We start from the raw sequence: 20,727 nt of genomic DNA, 5'->3' as shown, positions 1-20,727 counted from the left end.
AGCGGATTGCCGGGCGGAATGAGGGTGGAGGAATCGACGTCAGGACCGTGGCAGGGTGAACAAAGCAGGGTAGAGAGAGAGAGAGCGAGAGCCTTTAAGGGGGAAAAAAACATTTTTTTGTAAACGAAAGGGCGGCGCACGACTGTGTATGAATGTACGTCGAACTTCTTTCGCACCGTACGTAGCCAACCGTGCTAATCGGGGGGGGGGGAGGGGGGGCTCAGGGGGGGGGAGGGGGGGCTCAGGGGGGGGAGGGGGGGAGGGGGTCTCCGAGAGGCAGGACGCGGAGGACGCTGACAAACGAGCCGCGTTTATCCAGACACTGCCACGGCGCAGCCTTCGCGACGTGATCCAATCTGCGCTCGCCCAACAACAACAACATATAAAAGCGTCTCGAAATGCGAGCGGCCCTTCTAAAGAAGCCCCAACGACGTAAATTGGCTGACGCGAGAACATTAAGGAGGAGGGGAGGAGGGAGGAGGTGAGGAGGAAGGGGGGGGGGGCGACACGACCCAGCCGTAGCGCGCGTCGCGGCTTGTCACAGCGGGTTCGCGGCTCGAACCCCGCGCGGCCGCCCTGGTTAACACTTGCGGGTGTGTCGACCGGTGACGAGTGCCACTCTGCTTCACGGCGGACGTTCAAAGTCTGGCGCGGTTGCCCGAATAAGAGCAGGCCGTTGTGCGCGGCAGTGTCACGGGGGTGAAACTAAAAAAAAACTATCGCCAGGCTCCGAAATTACATTTGAGGATTCTCCGTGGCAAACCGTCACCCTCCGTCGGCAGACCGATGCCTCGGGGGTCACTCGGAGGCTCTGCCCTGGCCTCGTGGGCTCCCACCTGGCTAAACTATATAAACCTGAGACTTGGCCGGTAACGATGAGAACGAGAGCTCCCGCACACGCGGCTGATTCCACCGGCCCGTGTCGTCGTTGGCGGGCGCCCACAGGATCAGCGCCTCTGCAGGGCGGACTGCGAGGGAGTCCCACACAGTTGGGGGCAGCTGCCAAGGAGGAGCGACCTCAGGGGCGGCGGGGACCTTGAGCAGAGGCGGGTGTCGCGCAGATCGCGGAGGCGGTGAGTGGTGAGTGGCGAGCGGTGAGCGGCGATCGGTGTGTGGCGAGTGGCGAGCGGCGAGTGGTGAGTGGCGAGTGGTGAGCGGCGAGTGGTGAGCGATGAGTGGCGAGTGGTGAGCGGTGAGTGGCGAGTGGTGAGCGGTGAATGGTGAGCGGTGAGTGGCGAGTGGCGCGTGGTGAGTGGTGAGTGGCGAGTGGCGAGCGGCGAGTGGCGAGTGGTGAGTGGCAAGTGGTGAGTGGTGAGCTGCGAGTGGTGAGTGGCGAGAGGTGAGTGGTGAGTGGTGAGCGGTGAGTGGCGAGCGGTGAGTGGTGAGTGGTGAGTGGCGAGTGGTGAGTGGTGAGCGGTGAGTGGCGAGCGGTGAGTGGTGAGTGATGAGTGGCGAGTGGCGAGTGGTGAGTGGCGAGTGGTGAGTGGTGAGCGGTGAGTGGCGAGTGCGCGCGCCCGCAGAAGTGACCAATGTCTTCTTTGCGCATGTCATCGCTGCCAGAACAACGGCTGCATCACACCCCCCACTCTCCCCCCCAAACTCCATCCCCCTCCTCCTCCCCCCCACAAACTCCATCCCCCCCTCCTCCTCCTCCCCCCCACAAACTCCATCTCCCCTCCCGTCCTCCCCCCATCTTGGCGAGCTCGCAGCTCGCGTGGTGCGGTCCCAAATCAGAGCCAGGACATATCCCGCACGCACCACAGCAGCAGCAACAGCATCACACAGCGGCCACAACACGGCAATAGCCCCAACAGAGACAAAGACAAAGATCCCCGGTACAGCCTTAACAGACTGCTGGGGCAAGTGCTGTTAGCGAGTAGCACCTGTGAAGGTCGACACAGCACACGAGGGAGTGGGCGGCCAGAACCACACCCGGCCGCCTTTGTTTCCCCAGTGGCGATGTTTACACACCGCAAACAGGTACTCATTTGAGGCTGAGTCGACCTAGTGGAGGTAAAAAAAAAAACTGGTTCATATCATCGTCACCGATGTTGGCCTTGAGCGGGAATCCAACTCGGGCCGCCAGGTTCGTAGCGCAGGGCTCTAGCCGCTACACCGCCTCTAGCCACAACACACACAGCTAGCCACAACACACACAGCCAGCCACAACACACACAGTCAGCCACAACACACACATCCAGCCACAACACACACAGCCATCCACAACACACACAGCTAGCCACAACACACACAGCTAGCCACAACACACACAGCTAACCACAACACACACAGCTAGCCACAACACACACAGCTAACCACAACACACACAGCTAGCCACAACACACACAGATATCCACAATACACACAGCTAACCACAACACACACAGTTAGCCACAACACACACAGCTAGCCACAACACACACAGCCAGCCACAACACACACAGCTAGCCACAACACACACAGCTAGCCACAACACACACAGCCAGCCACAACACACACAGCTAGCCACAACACACACAGCCAGCCACAACACACACAGCTAGCCACAACACACACAGCCAGCCACAACACACACAGCTAACCACAACACACACAGCTAGCCACAACACACACACAGCTAGCCACAACACACACAGCTAGCCACAACACACACAGCTAGCCACAACACACACAGCTAGCCACAACACACACAAGTAGCCACAACACACACAGCTAACCACAATACACACAGGCAGCCACAACACACACAGCTAACCACAACACACACAGCTAACCACAACACACACAGCTAGCCACAACACACACAGCTAACCACAACACACACAGCTCTGCACCCTCCCGCCACAACACAGTTCATCGACAACACGGACCGGTCATAACACAGCTGTCGCTACAACACCGTTTTTCAGGCCACAACCCAGCCGGCCACAATTCAGGCGGCCACAACGCTATAAAGCGAAACACAGGCCCCGGCACAACACAGAGGCCACGTGGTGCCGTCCTCCCGCGCGTCTTCTTTGGGATCCGCACCGAGTCACACGTGACGAGTAACACGACTCTAATTGGCATTTCTCAAAAAAACCGCATTAATTATCCCCGCTCCTATCAACACCACCCATCAACACCTGCGCCACCACCCCCCCCCCCCACTTCCACCCACCATACACAAGAGCTGTTGCAAATCCACGTTCACCCAAAAATCTAATAAAAAATAACCCACGTGCTCTGATGCATCGTTTCCCCCACCCCCCCCTCCCCTTCCTTTGGCTGCCGTTCCATCGCCAGTCTCGACCATCGGCCGCCGTTCCTTGCGGCCACGGCGCGTCCTGCCCGCGAGCTTTGCTCGCTCTCGTCAGTGGCCGGTGTCGACCTCTGTGATCCGCGCGTGCGTACATCCTGTTTCTTTCGGTGTGATAACTCTCTCAGCGTGGGCGGGTTGGAGGGTTGGCGAGCGGCTGGGTTGGTTGGTGGGTGGGTGGGCAGGTTGGTCGGTGGGCGAGCGGGCGGGCGGGCGGGTTGGTGGGTGGGTGTGTTGGCTGGGTGGGTGGGTAGGTGAGCGGGTGGGTGGGTAGGTGAGCGGGTGGGTGGGTAGGTGAGCGGGTGTGTGCGCGTCCTCCCGGCCGTGCGCGTTACCTGCACGTAGAGGTCGGCTCCGAGGCGCGTCACGTTGAGGAGGTGGGGCTGCCCGTTGGCCAGGTTGCGCACGTCCACCGCCACGGAGGTCGTTGACTCCTCGGTGGTCCCGAAACCCAGACGCACGTGTAAGCTCCCTGACGCAGGGCCGTCACGCAAAGGCAAAGATCCCCTTCCCCGCCGCCCATCGAGTAGCCTCTAACAGGCGGCTGGGCCACGTGCCGTCAGCGAGCACCTGTGAAGGCCGGCACGGCGCACGAGGGGGTGGGTGGCCAGCACCACGCCCGGCCGCCTTTGTCTCGCCAGTGGCGATGTTTGCTACACACCGCAACCAGGTACTAATTTGAAGCCGAGTCGACCTAGGCTGAAGCCCAGGACCGGTTCAGATAATCGCGACCGGTGTTTGTGGGCGTGAGCGGGAATCGAACTCGGGGCGCCGGGGTTTGTCGCGCGGCGCTTACCGCTCCGCTGCGACACGCGCACAGAGAGGCGCGTAAACCAACGCTCCCGACCCTCGACGGGCGAGGCGGAGCGGAGCCCTCACCGTCGCGATGCAGGAGAACGGCGAGGAACTCGTCGGGGGCGGACGAGCTCACGTGGAGGAGCACGGCGGGCGCGTGCGTCGTGCTGAACCCAAAGCGCACGCGGTCCCCCGGCTCCACGCCGAGCCCCGCTCCGGGCCAGCTCCCCTCGCCCGGCTCCCCCGGCAGTTCCCCGCCGGACAGGGGAGGGGGCGGCTGCTGCGGCTGATGCCACCCCAGGGGGTCTGCGGCGAGGCCGGGCTCCGGGAAGGAGTAGCGCACCTGGGTGCCCATCTCGAAGAACGCGCCCACCTCTGCACACCGAAGACAAAAGGGGTCCACCCCACCGTGTAGCCTCCTCCGTATGTTGGGGCAAGTGCAGTGTTACCCCCTCTCCCAGTTGCCCCCACCCCTCAACCAGTGCCAGATTAAGCTAGTGCGGGGCCTGTAGCATATGTTATAAAGAGGCCCGAAATTTTTTTTAAAAACGTCAATATTATAAGGCATTTTTTACAAGCATAGTAAAGTAATTGAATGCATTCGTTGGCAAATACAGCCAGATAATACGACAAATCGCTAACCTTAAACACACAGTCGTTCGTAAAAGTAGAAGGCGGTATAGTACTATAGTAATAGAGCAAGTGCAGAATCATTGAACCGGAATTGATAGCTTGAAAGTATTTAGTGCGGGGCCCTTGAAAGTGCGGGGCCCGTAGCTACTACACGTGTAGCTACTACACGTGTAGCTACTACACATGCAGCTACTACACATGTAGCTACTACACGTGTAGCTACTACACATGCAGCTACTACACATGTAGCTACTACATACTACATGTGCAGTAGCTCCTACAGACTACATGTGCAGTAGCTACTACATACCACATGTGCAGTAGCTACTACATACTACATGTGCAGTAGCTACTACATACTACATGTGTAGTAGCTACTACATACTACATGTGTAGTAGCTACTACATACTACATGTGTAGTAGCTACTACATACTACATGTGTAGTAGCTACTACATACTACATGTGCAGTAGCTACTACATACTACATGTGCAGTAGCTACTACATACTACATGTGCAGTAGCTACTACATACTACATGTGCAGTAGCTACTACATACTACATGTGTAGTAGCTACTACATACTACATGTGTAGTAGCTACTACATACTACATGTGTAGTAGCTACTACATACTACATGTGCAGTAGCTACTACATACTACACGTGTAGTAGCTACTACATACTACATGTGCAGTAGCTACTACATACTACATGTGTAGTAGCTACTACATACTACACGTGTAGTAGCTACTACATACTACACGTGTAGTAGCTACTACATACTACATGTGTAGTAGCTACTACATACTACAAGTGTAGTAGCTACTACATACTACATATGTAGTAGCTACTACATACTACATGTGCAGTAGCTACTACAGACTACACGTGTAGTAGCTACTACATACTACATATGTAGTAGCTACTACATACTACATGTGCAGTAGCTACTACAGACTACACGTGTAGTAGCTACTACATACTACACGTGTAGTAGCTACTACATACTACATGTGTAGTAGCTACTACATACTACATGTGCAGTAGCTACTACATACTACATGTGTAGTAGCTACTACATACTACATGTGTAGTAGCTACTACATACTACATGTGTAGTAGCTACTACAGGCTACATGTGCAGTAGCTACTACAGACTACATATGTAGTAGCTACTACATACTACATGTGCAGTAGCTACTACATACTACATGTGCAGTAGCTACTACATACTACATGTGTAGTAGCTACTACATACTACATGTGTAGTAGCTACTACATACTACATGTGCAGTAGCTACTACATACTACATGTGCAGTAGCTACTACATACTACATGTGCAGTAGCTACTACATACTACATGTGTAGTAGCTACTACATACTACATGTGTAGTAGCTACTACATACTACATGTGTAGTAGCTACTACATTTACATGTGTAGTAGCGACTACATACTACATGTGTAGTAGCTACTACATACTACATGTGTAGTAGCTACTACATATTACATGTGTAGTAGCTACTACATACTACATGTGTATTAGCTACTACATACTACATGTGTAGTAGCTACTACATACTACACGTGTAGTAGCTACTACATACTACACGTGCAGTAGCTACTACATACTACATGTGTAGTAGCTACTACATACTACATGTGTAGTAGCTACTACATATGTAGTATGTAGTAGCTACTACATACTACATGTGTAGTAGCTACTACATACTACATGTGTAGTAGCTACTACATACTACATATGTAGTAGCTACTACATACTACATATGTAGTAGCTACTACATACTACATATGTAGTAGCTACTACATACTACACGTGTAGTAGCTACTACATACTACATGTGCAGTAGCTACTACATACTACACGTGTAGTAGCTACTACATACTACATGTGCAGTAGCTACTTCATACTACATGTGTAGTAGCTACTACATACTACATGTGCAGTAGCTACTTGTGCCACGAGGATAATCCGGCACTCCCCACCCCCACTGATTTCCTCCCGCTGCGCGAAGCCCAACACGCGCCTTGACGGTGCTGGTCAAATGTCGAGATGGCAGGACTCTCTTGACAAAAGGAGGAGTCTTGAGCCTCATTGAAGCTTTGCTGGACTAATGAATGGTCGCTGCATCATCGTCGTTATTGTCACAACCGCGGGTTGTGCACAGCAACACGCACGCACACCGTGCACAGGCAACGTGACAAGCACATCATGGCATGCAACAAAGACAAAGATCCCCCGTGTAGCCTTAACAGACTGGTGGGGCAAGTGCCGTCAGCGAGCACCTATGAAGGCCTGAACGGCGCACGAGGGGGTGGGTGACCAACACCACGCCCGGCCGCCTTTGTCTCCCCAGTGCGATGTTTACACACAACTCCTCACAAACAACAACTCACATACAACAACTCACACGACAACAACTCACACACAACTCCTCACAAACAACAATTCACATACAACAACTCACACGACAACTCCTCACACACAACAACTCACACAACAATTCCTCACAACAACTCCTCACACACAAGAACTCACACACAACTCCTCACACACAACAACTCATCACACACAACTCATCACACACAACTCCCACACAACAACTCACACACAACAACTCACACACAACAACTCACACACAACTCCTCACACACAACAACTCACACACAACTCCTCACACACAACAACTCACACAACAACTCCTCACACACGACAACACTTGGCGCGCGTGGGGTCTTCACGCCTTTCCCTGCGGGCTTGCTGTGCCCCAGGTGACCCGTGCAGTTCCCATAAACAGAACAGCTTCCGCGCAATCGGTGATTTATGAACAAACACTGCGCGCGCCACGCTGGCTGCACACAGCACACAGCACGCTGCCTGCACACGCCACACAGCATGCACACTGCACACACACAGCGCGCACACACAGCATGCACACTGCACACACACAGCGCGCACACACAGCATGCACACTGCACACACACAGCGCGCACACTGCACACACAGCATGCACACTGCACCACAGCATGCACACTGCACACACAGCGCGCACACTGCACACAGCGCGCACACACAGCATGCACACTGCACACACACAGCATGCAAACTGCACACACATACATACATAGCACACACATACATAGCACACACTCTTGCTCCAGGCTGCGCTTGCCTTTCCCATTAACACAGCAACATCGCTGTGCGATCGCCGATTCGCGTTTGTGATCTTGCAGAGTGGACCCGTCAGCCGGGTACGAGGAGACGATTCACGTCAAAGACAAAGATCCCCCGTATAGCCTTAGCAGACTTTTGGGACAAGCGCTGTTTGCGAGCAGCTCATAGGGAAGGCCGGCAAGGCACACGAGGGGGGTGGGTGGCCAGAACTACGCCCGACCGCCTTTGTCTCACCCAGCGGCGATGTTTACACACCACGCACCGGGCTACTCATTTGAGGCTGAGTCGACCTAGGGGGAGACCCGCGACCTATGGAGAAGGGCCATTGCCCAAAACGTCGCCTGTCATTTATATTTGTTTCTTTTAAGGCCACACCCAACGGAGTGTTATTCACGAATGTGCTGAGATGCTGCGCTAAGTGTGCGGCTTGAGCGCCTCTGTTCTATCGTGACGACAGCACCATCATCATCACATAGCTCGCTTCGTCCAGATCAGAATGAGAATATTTATTCATACTGGAGGAATCCGATGAGCTATGAAGCTCTTTTCCACAGATGTCCAGTAGGGGCACGGGGTCAGAACGTCACAACAACAAACACAATACAACAACAAACACAATACAACAACAGACACAATACAACAACAGACACAATACAACAACAGACACAATACAACAACAGACACAATACAACAACACGATCGGAGTACCAAGTACAGGACAAGTAAACAAACACACAAACACACAGACACACACACACAGACACACACAAACACACAAACACACACACACAAACACACACACAAAAACACACACACACACAAACACACACGCAAACACACACACACACACAAACACACGCAAACACACACACACAAACACACACGAAGAAAACACACACAAACACACACACACAAACACACACGAAGAAACACACACAAACACACACACACACAAACACACATGCAAACACACACACAGACAAACACACACACGAACAAACACACACGAACACACACGAACAAACACACACACAAAAACACACACAAACAAACACACACACAAACACACACAAACACACACACAAACACACACGAACAAACACACACGAACAAACAAGACTAAACTATCCCCATCCCCTACCAGGCAAAGCCCCGCTGCAGCAATAACAAATTTTTCACAAGCGACCTGGCCACACCATAAATGATAGCTCGACAAAGTGGCTTATCATTTGGACATTTACAGCACCGAAAATCATCTGAACAATCTCAGCAGACAAAGTGTATCCACAGTGCCGGTTATTCGGTCTGGCGGAGCTTCGTGGATTAGTAGACACACAGCCAGCTAGACAAATGAATGGATTTAAATGGACAGAGATATCTTTTTGAAACGTCGTGAGACCTGAGTGAGACGCTTTAACCCTTCCTTGGCAGAGGAAACCGTGAGAGACCGAGCAGGAAAGAAATGGCCCATAACCGCTTCATATTTCGCTCAGCCTCTTTGGTTAGCCGTGGCCAGGAATCAAACTCAGTTGGACGGGTTGATAGCCCGTTGCGCTCGCCTCTTCGCCCCTCGCTTTCACCATGTCAGGGTTAAAACCCGGTAAAATGCGGAATAAATGGTAAACAAATGTAAATTATACACAATGTGATTGGAGCAAAAAACAGCACCGGAGTGTGAATATATGGAAGCATGCGCGGTAATGGAGAATATAAGACACGCACACTGACACATGAAGTACAGTACATTACTATGGATGTGTATTGGAATCGAGTGAGTGAACGAATGAGTGAGCGAGCGATCCTAGCGAATGAATGAATGAAATTGCCTGGCTCCCCGGTGAGCCCATTAGTGGAGGCTGCCTGATTGATGAGCGTTGCCCCGGCAACAAGCGAGCGCGAGAGTGACATCACATCCCGGGGTAAAGCACCACTCGCCCGCTCGCTCTGCCCGCTCGCTCTGCTCTCTCGCTCGCTCTCTCTCGCTCTCTCTCGCTCTCTCGCTCATTCAGTCACTCGCTCTCTCTCTCGCTCCACTTCTCCATCCCCCTGCCCCTCTCGTGCCAGAGACTCCTCTCTAGCCCCCCCCCCGCTCCCTCGAAAACGCGTCCATTCCCTGTTCCCTTCGCATCCATTCCATCCTTGCACCTCTTTTAACCCTCTCATACCTGCACCATCCCATACCCTCCAGTTCGCTCCCATACAGCACCATCCCATACCCTCCTGTTTCCTTCCATACAGCACCATCCCATACCCCCCTGTTCCCTCCCTACTGCACCATACCCCCCTGTTTCCTCCCATACAGCACCATCCCATACCCCCCTGTTCGCTCCCATACAGCACCATCCCATACCCCCCTGTTCGCTCCCATACAGCACCATCCCATACCCTCCTGTTCCCTCCCATACAGCACCATCCCATACCCCCTGTTCGCTCCCATACAGCACCATCCCATACCCCCCTGTTCGCTCCCATACAGCACCATCCCATACCCCCCTGTTCCCTCCCATACAGCACCATCCCATACCCCCCTGTTCCCTCCCATACAGCACCATCCCATACCCTCCTGTTCGCTCCCATACAGCACCATCCCGGTCTCACCCCATACCCTTCCATCCCATCTCTCTCCACATCCCTTCCCATCCTTCCGTCTCGTTCCCTCCACCGCTCTCCCACCCCTACTCCCTTCACATCCCCCCTCTCTTCACACCCCTCGCATCCCTTCTTCCTCATTCCGCTCTCCGTCTCCGCTGTTCCCTCTGCATCGCTCTCATTTCCACTGCTTCCGCATCCTCTAAAACCGTTAATTTATAATATATGTTAATTAATCAACCTGTCGGCCTTCGGGACCAATCTTGTCGAGCAGCAACGTGAGTTTAAGCAGAACACTCCCGGATTGGTTTTGATTCCTCTGAGGCTCACGAGCAGGGGTTGCAGGATGTCAACAAAACAAGTGCCGCTTGGTCTGCCCGAGGTCGAGGACACTTCACGTGAACCGTCGGACCCGTTCGGTGCGGTGCAGAAAAACGGTGCAAAAACGATTTTCTTTAGATGCTAATAATTACGAAATAAACAGGCAAGGCTCTGTTTCGTGAGCAGAGCGTAATATAAAATCACACCTATTGACCTTCTGTGATATTCACCACTCGTTGATTAATGCTGCTGAATAATTGTACTGATTACTGGGGGGGAGGGTGAGGGAGACGGAGATGGTGGGGGGTTGGGTTGACACGTGGCGCCTTCAGACGCGCTTCTGCGGCCGTCTGGAACGCTCTTTCCTTCCGATATTAGGAAGCCACATTGGGAGCTATAAGCACTTTGGGTGGGGGGGTGGGTGGGGGGGTGGGGGGGTGGGTGGGGGGGTGGGTGGGGGGGTGTGGGTGTGGGTGGGGGGTGAGGGGTGGGGGGTGGGGGGTGGGGGGTGGGGGGTGGGTGGGAGTGTGATGGCAAAGAGTCGCTGGTCGCGCTCAGAGACGTGGAGGCGTAACGGAGGGGGAAGGGGGGCTCCACATCAACTGAAAAAACACACAGGAAAAAAACTCAACGCGTTCATCAATAACACCGTGCGGCCAGCGAAAGAAGTTCAGAATGCATAAAAACTGCAACTAAACTAAAACTAACCTTTTTTATTTTACAAGGTTATGGCCTGCTGAGCTAGCTCTTCTTTCAGAAGCGACCTGGCCACAAACGACAGCTCAAAGAAGTGGCTTATCATCACGTGGACATTTGTAGCAGCCAAAATAATCTACAAAGCACGCCGATTCTAAACGCGGAGAGGAAAATCCCTTTGGACCCGGAGGAAAAAAATCCACGCGACCACGGTGACAGAGAGAGAGAGGACACAGAAACTACCAAACACGAACGCACGACCTCCCGCATACCAGGCGAGGGAGTCAACATCTTGCCGCCTCCGCCGCCACCATCATCATCCTCCTCACCTTGCTTGCAGAAGGGTCCGTGGAAGGGCGTGTGGGTGCAGTCACAGCTGTAGCCGTTGTAGCGCTCGACGCAGCGTCCCCGGTTTCGGCACAGCACCCCGTAGCTGCTGCAGTGGCCCGTGCAGCCGGGCTCCACGCCCTCGGTGACGCGCGCCCGCTCCTCGAGCGCCAGCGCGACGCCGTTCATGTGCAGCGCACGCAGGCAGCCCAGGAAGCCGCGCTGGCCCGAAGCCGAGGCCCCTGCGACCCGGCGGAAGGAGGCTCGGTCGGTTGGTGGGTTGGTGGGTGGGTCGGTGGGTGGGTCGGTCGGTGGGTCGGTGGATGGGTGGGTGGCTCGGTCGGTCGGTGGGTGGGTGAGTCGGTGGGTGGGTCGGTCGGTCGGTGGGTAAGTCGGTGGGTGGGTGGGTGAGTCGGTGGGTGGGTGGGTGAGTCGGTGGGTGGGTGGGGGGGGTGTCGGTGGGTGGGTCGGTCGGTGGGTGGGTCGGTCGGTCGGTGGGTGGGTCGGTGAGTGGGTAGGTTGGTGGGGTCGGCGGGTGGGTCGGATGGACAGTCGGTTTATTGGTCACCACCGGAAATTGCGGTACCAGGCTAGGTCCTGCCAATCCACACGCACCCAGCCACCCACCCAGCCACCCACAAACCCAGCCGCCGTACACCCACCCACCACCAACCCGCCCACTAAACCACTCCCCCACCGCAAACCCACCCAGGCACCCACCCACTACGCACACCACCCACTACGCGCCTACCCACCCACCCACCCACTACGTGCCTACCCACACACGCCACGAACGCACCCACGAACAGCTTGCTGTTGAGCAGCAGGCGCGTGTGGCCGTGCGCCGGCGCCTGGAAGGAGCGCGCGGGCAGCGCGTCCACCTGCAGCGAGGCCTGCTTGACGCTGCGCTCGGCGCGCACGCCGTGCCACTGGTTGTCGTTGAGGGGCCGCGGGCTGGAGGCCGTCACCTCCACGGGGCCGTCGCCCACATCAAACGCGAAGCTCACCTCCTGGGGGGCTGCGGGAGGGGGGTGGTGGAGAAGTGGGGGAAGGGGGGCACGTGGGGAGCAGGGCGCGGGAAGGAGGCGGGGTGAGTGGCGGTGGTTGTGGTGGTGATGTTCGCTGAACTTCTTTCGCGCCGTACGTAGCCAGCCGGACCCAATCGGAGGTGTGCTTCTGCGGCCGTCTGGAACGCGGATCCAGTGAGCTGGGGGTTCAAGGACACGTGTGCTGCAGGCGCTGACGTTCTCATAGCGGCAGGCCGATCACGTAAGTATGTACTGTATTTTATTTAGGTCTTTTGGTAAAGCCACGTAGATAGATAAAATAATAAAAAAATATTTTAAAAATTGTTAATATTATTTTTTATTTATCTACGTGGCTTTACCGAAAGACCCAAAGAATATGAATTCCTGCAGTCACGAAAGCTTTAAGTCAAGATATATGTACTGTATGTTGAACCTCTTTCGCACCGTACGTAGCCAACCGATGCTAATTGGAGGTGCAGGGGAAGGACAAACTACTCAACACGAAAAGCAATTTCTAAAGAAATGCGTTTTCAATCCAAATTTAAAAATGAATAGCTTCAGTAGCTTCCTAATACCTATGCAGGTGAATAGATAAGTACCATAGTAGTAGTATTATTCTTCTTCTCATAAATGCCACTGCCTTTCACTCCACCACCTCCACTCACTCACTTAATGGCAACGGACCATCACTCGCCACCACCTTGACCTCCTCACTGAAACCACCACCACCACCGCCGCCGCCACGGTGGGTGCTGAGTGTGTGGTAGTGGGCGAGTTTCGTCGGGGTATTATTGACCCGGCGCGGTGGTGGCGGTGATCATGAATGGGGTGGCGGCGGGTATGTGATGGTGGGAGAGAACGTGCGGTGCTTGTGGCGATTGTGGGCCAGTGGATGGCGGTGTAAGGCGGTGGGGGCGGAGGTAAGTGGGGTGGTCAGTGAGTAGGTCACGGTGGTGGTGGTGGTAAGTGACGGTCATTTGGCATTGAGTGATGGTAGTGGTGCTTGCGTGCGAGGCAGTGGCATTGGTAATACATATTAATAACAAGGAAGAAAAACCGTGCGTGGCTTCTTTAACACTAGCCAACGCTCGTTTGTCCTTGTTTTTAATTATCACCACCGTGACCTTCCCCCATCAGTTTGTACCGTATCGTCCGCTCCACATTGTTTGTCCCATAAGCCTCGAGGCACATCAGCATTTCAGCTGTGCCCTCCAAGACATGATTGACTGTGTGAACGCAACATTAAATAATCAAACTAGGATGACGATTATTATTTGATGCATGTCTAGCGAGAGAACACACTGCGGTTGATTGATGATTTCCCGTCCCCTTGTGTTTTCCGCCACGCAAATTTGATTCCAGTCGCGCTGTCGGCGTCACGTCGCGAGAGGCACGCCCGCCCGTGCGCTGCATCCGCGATCCTCGCAGAGCCGCAGAGAACGGCCCGTGGAAGGAGGCGTCGCGGAACTAGTTCTGACGTGCCCTCAAGGTGACCTCTGATCCGCACGCAAGGCCCGCGCACTTTTGCCGCGCGCCCCCGCTGCGGAGATGTTCTCTGCGCGCCAATGAACCATTTCCCCCACTCCGAGACGTCTGCAAGCCGCGCGGCCACCACTCTGAATTTTTAAACAGAATACAATTAACGAATCGTTAACACACACACACGCACGCGCGCACGCGCGCACGCGCGCACGCGGGGCTTAATTGAGCTCTCCGAACAACATTACCCTGGCCGCTGGCGGAGCAGAGTCGGTGGCACGTGGCCAGTCGTAGATACTGCTCGTGGATTGTGCCGGGTGGCAACCAGGGCAGCCCCTGCCGTCACGTTTACATTCCTGTGCGCACTACAAGCCGGCCGAAACGACGGGGGCTGGTGCCAACGTCGACGACCTGCGCGTGGCGCGCACCTGCGGCGGTGAAGCGATTCGAGCGCCGAGGCACGAACCACCGGCGGCCCGAGTTCGATTCCCGCTCGTGGCCAACGTCGGTGACGATTACAATCTGTGCCTCTCTTGGGCCTTGCCTCGATCGACTCAGCCCCGGCTGGGCACCTGGCGCAGCGTGGAGACATCAGCACCGGGGAGACAAAGGCAGCCGGGGCCACGCCACGCCCTCGTGTGACGTGAATAACAGCTGCTCCGCTCACATCGCTTGCCCCGACAAGTCAATGCGGGGGGCGGGGGGCGGGGGGGTTACTCCACGTCTGTATTTGTGAGCGCGACGCAGATCGGCCACCTACACTTGAGCTGGATGCGCATGAAGTGCTGCAGGCCCAGGTTCTCGAGGAAGATCCCGTGCGACGCCGACGTCTTGAAGAAGAAGGAGATGTCGGCGTTCGTCTCCCCGCGGAAAGTGGGGAAGAGCAGGTAGGCCGACTGGCTGGTGAACAGAGCCGCGTTCCAGAGGCCCTCTGCACAAAGACAGAGAGCGGTGGCGTGGCAGCGGTTGGCGCTACGCCGCGTTACGAACCCCCGCGACCCGAGTTCGATTCCCGCTCGCGGCCGACGATTTTCTGAACCGGTGGTGGGACTCCCCCTAGGTCGACTCAGCCTCAAATGAGTACCTGGTGCGCTGTGTAAACATCGCCACTAGGGAGACAAAGGCGGCCGGTCGTGGTGCTGGCCACCCCACCCCCTCGTGTGCTGTTCTGGCCTTCATAGGTGCTCGCTAACAGCACTTGCCTCAACAGTCTGTTAAGGCTATATGGGGGATCTTTGTCTTTGTTTTATGTACGCACACGCACACATAAGACAAAGGTCTCCCCCGTGTGTTGGGGCAAGTGCTGTTTTTAGCGAGTGGCACCGATGAAATGCCGCTGGCTTGGCGCACGATGGGGGTGGGTGGCCATCACCACGCCCGGCCGCCTTTGTCTCCCCAGTGGCGATGTTTACCACCGCACCAGGTACTCATTTGAGGTTGAGTCGACCTCGGGGAGGTCCAGGACCGGTTCAAATTTTCACCACTGCCCGTGAGCGTCCAATCGAACCCGGGTCGCCAGGTTCGTAGCCGCTGCACTACTGCTCCCCATTACAAAGACAAAGACCCCCCCCTATAGCCTCAACAGGCTGTTGGGACAAGTGTTGTCAGCGAGCACCAATTAAGGCCCGCACGGTGCACGATGGGGTGGTGTGGCCGTAACCACACCCAGTGGCGGTGAATTGGAATTAGATTTACACACCGCACCAGGCACTCACTTAAGGCTGAGTCGACCTACGGGAGGCCCAGCACCAACACGGGTCGCCACGATAACGCACCCGCTCGCAGCTTCAATCAAACTCTGGGCGACCGCCTCGCTTCCGCGAAATTGGAGTGGCGTAAATGTTCCGCGTGCCGAGACGCGGTCGTGGACAAGCGAGGGTGAGGAAGAGCCGGAGAGAGAGAGAGAGGAGGGAAGCCTGTTTCACAAACCACACATGCAGCCGTGCCCCCCCCTCTCTCTCTCTCTCTCACAACCAAATTCTACGTGAATGTCTGTTGGGGCCCGACTTGGGGATACAAGCCCAGGCGGTTCGGCGGGGCTCAGCGAGCGTCCTCGCAAGCGGGAGGCTGCGAGTTCAAGTCCAAGGTTGTGGGATGGACTCAGGCCATCAGCCCTCCCCCCCCCCCCCCCCGTGGTTCATAAAATGGGGACGGCTTTGTGGGTAAGTCAACAGCGGTCGTCCCGTGTAGTCCACCACCAACCCACCCTCATGCCCCCCCGTTACCCCCCCCCCCCCGCCCGCCTCCCCGCCATAGGAACGTTCAGGGCTGTAAACAGGTGATGAGCACCAACACCTCAATGCTCAGCTGATGGTGAATATGAATATTTTACTTTTGATGTTTAATTTACAAAATGAAGTTAGGTAAACTACCCTGATTAAACTACTCCTAACCCTAAGATCTAAACGCCCCCCACCCCCATCCTAAAAAAAAAACCTCAAAGCTGCGTTAATAAAAAAAAGACATGTTTGTATGTTCCGGTAATATGAATCGTTTTGTATCAGAGGCATTTAGAGAGAGGAAGTGAATTCGCATTGTCACCGGGGGGTGGGTGCTGGGCTGGGCGGTCCGTGGAAATGTTTGCATCGGCTGAGTTGGTTCCGCGGGCCATAAAAAGTTCGAGACGCGCCTCCTCTGTCCCGCACAGAAAGGGCCCCGGTGTGATGTGAGCCAGGCCACAATTTGGGCTGGTCCATGGGGAGGAACTCACTGTCGCCGTGGCAACGCAGAGGGCCCACGCGGTAGGAGGCGGCGGAGTTGGTGCGGTTCGTGTCCGCGATGACGAGCTGCTGCAGCGGCAGGTGCTCCTTGTAGGTGAGGAGACCCGAGTCCCGTTGCCTGGGCAACCGAGAGAGGGTGAGAGAGAGAGGTGAGAGAGCCAGAGAGAGAGAGAGAGAGGGAGGAAGCGACATGGAGTAGGGAGAGAGAGGGAGGGAGAGAGAGAGAGGGAGAGGTGAGAGAGAGAGAGGGTGAGAGAGAGAGAGGGAGAGAGTGACATGGAGTAGGGAGAGAGAGGGAGGTGAGAGAGAGGTGAGAGAGAGAGAGGTGAGAGAGAGAGGGTGAGAGAGAGAGAGAGCGAGAGGGAGAGAGCGACATGGAGTAGGAAGAGAGGGGGTAGAGAGAGAGAGGGTGAGAGAGAGAGAGAGAGAGCGACATGGAGTAGGAAGAGAGGGGGTAGAGAGAGGGGGGGGGGGCAGAGAGGAGGGTAGAGAGAGAGGGAAGGGGTAAGGAGAGCAGAGCGAGAAATGATGAACGAAGCAAGTGCCGACTACACCGAGCATCTTCTTGTTTCCTCTGATCGTAAAAAAGAGAGAGGGAGTGGGAGAGAGTGAGAGGGTTTGGGGAGAGAGAGAATGTGAGAGAGAGCAATGGGTTAGAGATGGTGGAGTGTAGAGAGACATACGATGTAGGATGAGAGAGAAGGTGAGAGATAAAAGAGTCAGGTGACAGATAAGAGAGTGAGGTGAGAGATAAGAGAGTCAGGTGAGAGATAAGAGAGTGAGTTGAGAGATAAGAGAGTGAGTTGAGAGATAAGAGAGTGAGTTGAGAGATAAGAGAGTCAGGTGAGAGATAAGAGAGTGAGTTGAGAGATAAGAGAGTGAGTTTAAGAGATAAGAGAGTCAGGTGAGAGATAAGAGAGTCAGGTGAGAGATAAGAGTGAGTTGAGAGATAAGAGAGTCAGTTGAGAGATAAGAGAGTGAGTTGAGAGATAAGAGAGTCAGGTGAGAGATAAGAGAGTGAGTTGAGAGATAAGAGAGTGAGTTGAGAGATAAGAGGTCAGGTGAGAGATAAGAGAGTCAGGTGAGAGATAAGAGTGAGTTGAGAGATAAGAGAGTCAGTTGAGAGATAAGAGAGTGAGTTGAGAGATAAGAGAGTCAGATGAGAGATAAGAGAGTCAGGTGAGAGATAAGAGAGTGAGTTGAGAGATAAGAGAGTGAGTTGAGAGATAAGAGAGTCAGATGAGAGATAAGAGAGTCAGGTGAGAGATAAGAGTCAGGTGACAGATAAGAGAGTCAAGTGAGAGATAAGAGAGTCAGGTGACAGATAAGAGAGTGAGGTGAGAGATAAGAGAGCCAGGTGAGAGATAAGAGAGTGAGTTGAGAGATAAGAGTCAGGTGAGAGATAAGAGAGTCAGTTGAGAGATAAGAGAGTGAGTTGAGAGATAAGAGAGTCAGATGAGAGATAAGAGAGTCAGTTGAGAGATAAGAGAGTGAGGTGAGAGATAAGAGAGTCAGGTGAGAGATAAGAGAGTGAAGTGAGAGATAAGAGAGTCAGGTGAGAGATAAGAGAGTCAGGTGAGAGATAAGAGAGTCAGGTGAGAGATAAGAGAGTCAGGTAAGAGATAAGAGAGTGAGTTGAGTGATAAGAGAGTGAGTTGAGAGATAAGAGAGTCAGGTGAGAGATAAGAGAGTCAGGTTAGAGATAAGAGAGTCAGGTGAGAGATAAGAGAGTCAGGTTAGAGATAAGAGAGTCAGGTGAGAGATAAGAGAGTCAGGTGAGAGATAAGAGAGTCAGGTGAGAGATAAGAGAGTCAGGTTAGAGAATAAGAGAGTGAGGTGACAGATAAGAGAGTGAGTTGAGAGATAAGAGAGTCAGGTTAGAGATAAGAGAGTGAGTTGAGAGATAAGAGAGTCAGGTGAGAGATAAGAGAGTCAGGTTAGAGATAAGAGAGTCAGGTGAGAGATAAGAGAGTCAGGTGAGAGATAAGAGAGTCAGGTGAGAGATAAGAGAGTCAGGTTAGAGATAAGAGAGTCAGGTGAGAGATAAGAGAGTCAGGTGAGAGATAAGAGAGTGAAAGGCCGTTTGACTGTGGGAAGGGCTGCGTGCAGGTGCAGCACTTGTCGTAGTTATAAAAAAGAGAGAGAGAGAGAGAGAGTGAGCGAGAGAGAGCGAAATGGAGTAGGAAGAGAGGGGGCAGAGAGAGAGAGGGGGGGGCAGAGAGGGGGAGAGGAGGGGGGCAGAGAGGGGGGTAGAGAGAGAGGAGGGGGCAGAGAGGGGGGTAGAGAGAGAGGGAAGGGGTAAGGAGAGCAGAACAAAATATTTTGTTGGGTCTTTCATTTAAAAGGGGAGTGGGGGGGGTTACATAAAGCAAAGCATAAAAAACGAAATGATGAACGGAGCAAAGTGCCGACTACACCGAGCAGCTTCTTGTTTCCTCTGATCGTAAAAAAAAAGATAAAAAAGAGAGATAAAGAGAGTCAGGTGAGAGATAAAAGAGTCAGATGACAGAGAGTAAGAGAGGAATGGGTAAGAGGATTCGTGAGAAGGGAGAGCGAGGTGACAGGTGGGTGGGTGAGAGGATGGGGGAGCGAGGTGTTAAGGGATAGAGAGAGAGAAAGGGTGGATGTGAGATTTAGAGAGGAAATGAGCTGTCGCGTGACGAGTGTGAAATTCGGCACCCATTCGACTCCGCTCAACGCAATCTTACTCGGGAGCGCAGCCACGCCACAAACCCTCACGAGCCTCGGTTGACTCCTCTCGGCCGTGGCGAACAACAGCGGCCGACCGATAAATATCTGTGCCGGTCCTGCACCTTCCCCCCACCCGGTAATATGAAATGATGACAGTGTCTGCTTGTTTTTTGTTGTTGTTGCGTAACAGTAGTCAATGAACGAGCGCAGAGATCCGAAACGTCTCAGTGTGTGTGTGGGGGCTGCTTCTGAAGCGCTCCCTCGTCACCGTGGCGTGCGCGATGACCACCACCACCACCACCACCCCCACCACCACCACCACCACCCCCACCACCCCACCCCCACCACCACCACCACCACCCCCACCACCACCACCACCCCCACCACCACCACCACCACCACCCCCACCACCACCACCCCCACCACCACCACCACCCACACCACCACCCACCCCCCACCACCCCCACCACCCCCACCCCCACCACCACCACCCCACCCCCACCACCACCCCCACCACCCCCACCACCACCACCACCCCCACACCACCACCACCACCACCACCACCACCACCCCCACCACCACCACCATCCCCACCACCACCACCACCCCCACCACCACCACCATCCCCACCCACCACCACCACGTGATCTTTTATTTCGTGTTGCGCGCGGTGCATTTAGCGCCACAGCGCGTGGATGTCGAGTGTTTGTTTATTTGTGTTGCTGGTGACTTTGTGTGTTTCGTATCGGAATCTCCTGCAGTGCTGTTGCTGCTGGCGGCAGTAAAAGTTGTTTACAAGTCAACAGTCTCTTCACGTGGCTACACAGTAAAAGTTGTTTACAAGTCAGACAAAGTCTCTTCACGTGGCTACACAGTAAAAGTTGTTTACAAGTCAGACAAAGTCTCTTCACGTGGCTACACAGTAAAAGTTGTTTACAAGTCAGACAAAAGT

General features: G+C 54.4%; 1 pseudogene; it reads right to left on the bottom strand.

Moving 5' to 3' along the window:
• LOC116943791 (contactin-associated protein-like 2) overlaps positions 1-20,727 on the bottom strand; it is a 168,393-nt pseudogene that overhangs the window by 25,535 nt on the left and 122,131 nt on the right.

The sequence above is a fragment of the Petromyzon marinus genome, chromosome 19 (assembly GCF_048934315.1).
Source record: "Petromyzon marinus isolate PM22_M1 ecotype Great Lakes invasive population chromosome 19, UKy_Petmar_22M1.pri1.0, whole genome shotgun sequence".
Lineage (NCBI taxonomy): Eukaryota > Metazoa > Chordata > Hyperoartia > Petromyzontiformes > Petromyzontidae > Petromyzon > Petromyzon marinus.
This window is presented reverse-complemented; position numbering and strand designations above follow the sequence as displayed.